Source organism: Hevea brasiliensis, chromosome 5 (genome assembly GCF_030052815.1).
Source record: "Hevea brasiliensis isolate MT/VB/25A 57/8 chromosome 5, ASM3005281v1, whole genome shotgun sequence".
NCBI classification, from domain to species: Eukaryota; Viridiplantae; Streptophyta; class Magnoliopsida; order Malpighiales; family Euphorbiaceae; genus Hevea; species Hevea brasiliensis.
The window spans coordinates 4,007,379-4,012,182 of NC_079497.1; the positions used below are offsets into that span (position 1 = coordinate 4,007,379).

General features: G+C 33.8%; 1 pseudogene; it reads left to right on the plus strand.

The window, feature by feature from the left end:
• Positions 1-271: 271 nt before the first annotated feature.
• On the plus strand, positions 272-1,070 carry LOC110654587 (germin-like protein subfamily 1 member 7; annotated as a pseudogene).
• The last annotated feature ends 3,734 nt before the right edge of the window (positions 1,071-4,804 follow it).

Here is a 4,804-nt window from a genome sequence, read left to right on the forward strand (position 1 = left end):
GTAGCGATGTAATATAAGCTTTGAGAAAGAAAATCAAATGTTACTTCCATATATAGATATATATTTCTACAAGAATGATTCGTTGTTGGAATTAAAAAAAAAAAAATACAAGAAACCATTAAAGACCACTTCATCCACTTATTGTGTGTAATGTATAACATTGAATAATTCAGAGACTTTCACCTATAAATAGTCATCAACACCTGCAAGGCTTCTCGCACCTTGCATTCATAAGAAATAAGCTAAAGACAGTCTTCACACACATAAAAAAATGGAAGGTAGTTAATTCCTTGCCGCTTTTACAGTACTAGTCTTGGCTTTGGCTTTCTCATTGGCCTCTGCCGACAATCCTAGCCCTCTTCAGGACTTCTGTGCGGCAATGGATGATCCCAAGAATGCTGGCATATATAACCTTGTTTTTAGTTCTAATTTCTACTTTAGTATTTCCTATATATAAAGGCCATTATTTTGAAATCCTTAATTTCCTGTTTTGATATGTGCACAACATTTCTTTGATGCAGTGTTTGTCGATGGGAAGTTCTGTAAGGACCCAAACCTCACTGTAGCTAATGATTTCTCATTTTTGGGACTCAACATTCCTGGAAATACAGGAAATCGAGTTGGATCAAATGTCACCCTCGTGAACATTGATAAAATACCAGGACTTAATACTCTTGGTATTTCTCTGGCTCGGTTAGACTTTGCACCCAATGCTGGCTTAAATCCTCCGTACACTCACCCTCGTGCAATAGAGATCTTAGTAGTCGTTGAAGGAACCCCTTTATGTTGGCTTTATGACATCCAACCCTAATTGCCTTATCACTAAAGTGTCATATCCAGGAGATGTATTTGTGTTTCCAATCGCTCTCATTCACTTCCAGTTCAATGTTGGAAAGACAAATGCAGTTGCCTTTGCTAGTCTAAGCAGCCAAAACCCTGGTGTTATCACTATTGCAAATGCATTGTTTGCGTTAAATCCACCCATTAATCCTGATGTCCTAGTTAAGGCTTTCCAATTAAACAAGAATGTTGTCAACTATCTTCAGAAGTTATTCTGGGAAAGCAATTAATCAGAGAGACATACATAGAACACGCATAAAACCATTTGATTGTAATGGTGTTTAACATTCTCTGTATTGCCACAAGCAAGTATTAATTAAATCAAGAGACGCTTTTAATTAATTTTTGTGTGTGCATATATTTTTGAAGACGGTATATATGATTTAAACGAAGTATAATGGCTGCAGTTTGTCACTTGGTGTGACGCCCCTTACCCATCTACTATATAGCTAAGCAAGAAGTGTCACATTCGGTGTTGGAGCACCCTATCTTGTTTTATTATATCTATTGTCAACTTTTAATATTATTTAAAAATAGGTATTCCATATGTGGAATTTTTTTTTATAACTTATTTCTGTGGAGACCTGGATAGAGCCTCCTCTGTTTTATTAGCATTTAGCGGGTTCCACTAATCGTCTGTTAACATGTCCATATTCATTTCACACATTTCCATATTGATAAACTCATTTTATATAAGTATTTTATGGTAGTTTTGCATCCATTTTACCTTTTTAGTTTAGTAATTTTATGCTTTTAATGCTTATTTTAGTGAATTTGTCAATTTTAGTTTCATTATATTTGAATTTTGGAATTTTAATGTTTTTGACAGGTTTTTAATAAGGTTTAAAGGTAAAAAGGTTCATACAGAAGAAATTCAAAGTGATTTGGAAGCTTAAAGTAGTGTGAAAAATAAAGAAAATTCAAGACCAGCCGAGACTTTCAAGGGCTTCAACATGCTCCGTGTTGAGGGTCATGTGAAGATAAGAGTTAGCCAGCAGGAATTCACATGAGGCATGTAAATTCACACTGGGTCGTGTAAACAGAGACTTCAAAACAAAACACGTCGAAAGTTTCATGGGCTTCAACATGCCCCGTGTTGAGGGTCGTGTAAACATAGATTTTGGAGCAAAACACGCCGAAAGTTTCAAGGACTCCCACATGCCCCGTGTAGCTGGTCGTGCAGAATCTAAAGGCTCCTCCTCTAAATCAACATGAGGCATGTGGAAAACAACTTAAATCAACATGAGGCATGTGGGATGGCGCTAACAGATTTGCTGACATGGAAAAATTTTCTCTTTTCACACTTTTTACACCTTTTGTCTTTATCCCTTTAGAGACTATTTTTAGGGCAATCCTTGAAGGGATATATAAGCATCATATTCTCATTTTTACCATAAGGAGAAAGAGAGAGAAAAAAATTTAAAAGAAGAAAGAAAGAGAGAATCACGCCATTTTTGGAGGAAGAACACCTACAGAGTGACGTTTTCCAGCTTCCATTTTCAGAGATTTGGATTTTCTTCTTCTGAGTTTTTTCATTTTTAGTTTTATTATCATGTTTTCTTGCTCTATTTCATATTTTCTACTTGTAAATACAAGCATAAGTGAGTAGATACTTAAGATTTCAGAGTTGGGTGTAATGATTTAAGTTTTATTTGTGGATTTGGACTGGTTTTAACTAGACTTTAGTATATATAAGCTTTGATTCTTATCTTGTGTGCTTATTTACATACCCATTATTGGTACCCTTTGGGTTTTGTTCTTAATCTTAGATTAAAGGACCGAGAGGTGAAAATCTATAATAGATAATCAAGATAATGAACTTAATCACCTAGTGTTAGAAATAAACTAGTGGGTTAAGATGAATTTCAAGTTAATTAAAATGCTTAAAGGGTTTTGGGTAATTAAACATCGCATGAGAATGGGGTTTAATTTCCTTTATAACACTCTTTAGTTTGCTTGAAAGAGAGATTAAAGGAAATCAGAATCAACTTCCTTCAAACTTGTATTTCCCTTAATCTTGGCTTTGCTTATCCAAATCCCAATGAAATTTACTTCATGAACCTCAACTCTAGAATCAATTTTGCCATTAATTAATTAAATTCTTAATTACCTATTAAAAATTTTAGTAAATTAGTATAGTGCTTAGAATTTTAATTGCTTCATTCATCATAATTTCTTTATTTTTCCTATTTAATTTGTTGCATCTCTTACTCTATTTTTGGTACAAATTATCGATAGCCCAAATAATCATGACTTTTATAGTTTGGTACTCAAATAATAAATCTCTGTGAGACAATATCTTTTCTTTACTACTTGAACGACCAGTATACTTGCGGAGTATGCAATCACATATCATATTCTCTTTTATCATATCATTCACAACTATTTATAAGATCTCAAAATGAAGTATGATCTATTGCATTTATATGGAAATTCATAAATAATAAATTACAAGTTTTCATTTCAATCTCAAAGTTTACTTACAAGTCCAAAATGAAATACATCATAAACTAGTAATTACATCATGACTAGACATAATGAATTAAAATATTAGTCTATACATGGGCCCTACCAAAATACAAAAGACTAGTGAGGTGAACTTTGGTGTGATCAGGTCTGGTGAGCTCTGTGGGGCACTCTTTGGTCTTCTTCTTTGCATTCTTTGGGACTGATCTCGATTACTGCGATGGAAAACCAACGCGCTAAACATAATGCTTAGTGGTGCATAATTTATAATAATAATAATTAAACAATTGAATTAATATTTGCAAATCATAATTTCTGGGTCTTTTATATTTTTATTGCACTTTGGAAATAATTAACATTATCGAGATCTTTTATAATTACTTATTGTATTTTAAGTCCTAATTAATTTTTATCAGTGCCCAATAAATCTATAACAGACTATAAGAGCTAGATACATGGGAGTATATGGGTTAGATAGCCATATGTCTACCTTGTATACATCTGTCAGGCACGAGGCTAGCTGTCGGGCACGAGAGCCGCTGTCAAGATTGTAAAGCCAGAAATAAGGTAGGCACAATGGCCAGTAACTAGGCATATAGCCTGTAGAACAATCATACCAGATATATATTATCAGTTCATGATTTTCTCGATAGGCAGTACTGCTAGATGTAGTCCCTAATTGGTATACCAATCGATCCAAACTAAATAAATAAGTCTAGGTATACTATAGGCAATTACACATTATTACATATTTATTTAAATGTTCATATCACTTTATAGTGGGAAAATAGGTCCCACATACCTCTTTCATATGGTTTAGTGTTTAATAGCTTGTTAGGGTTAAATTCCCTACCACAAGATAATTTATCTCATTGACCTTTCTTTAGTTTCAGTTTTTGTGTCTCACCTTTTCCTATCCATTTGATCAGTTTGCAGCCACTGTTTGGCCACACTTTCATCCTGGAAGTTGTTCCTCTATGTTTAAACTTGAATTTCAGTTTTTGAATCACTCAATTTGGGGTTATAGAACTCAAGTTATGGTCAAAATACCATAACTGGTCCATTTGCCTCTAAGTTGTCCAGAATTGGCAATTCGTGGTTAATAAACTTTGACCAGTCATTTGATCATTTTATGGTCATTTTTAGACTTAAGTTCCTTCATAAGATTTGTTCCTCTTTGTCTTAGGGACTCCTAGGTACAATTTCATAAATTTTCAAGCTTGTAATATTGAGTTATGGTCAATGTATTGACCTGGACTCTTAATACTATAAAGGCAATAGTCAAACTTTAGGGCAGTATGATTGACCCTCTTTTTAGGGTCTTTACACTTAGAATTTGGCAAAGGTGTCTAAATCAATGTTGTAGCCCTAAGTATCATGGTTCCAGATCATATTGGCATATCTCAAATGGAATTTCCTAGTGGGAGTTATGGCCAAATGAACACACGGGTATCAAATGGTATTCTGGGTTCACCTTAACATTTTCCAGATTTCAATT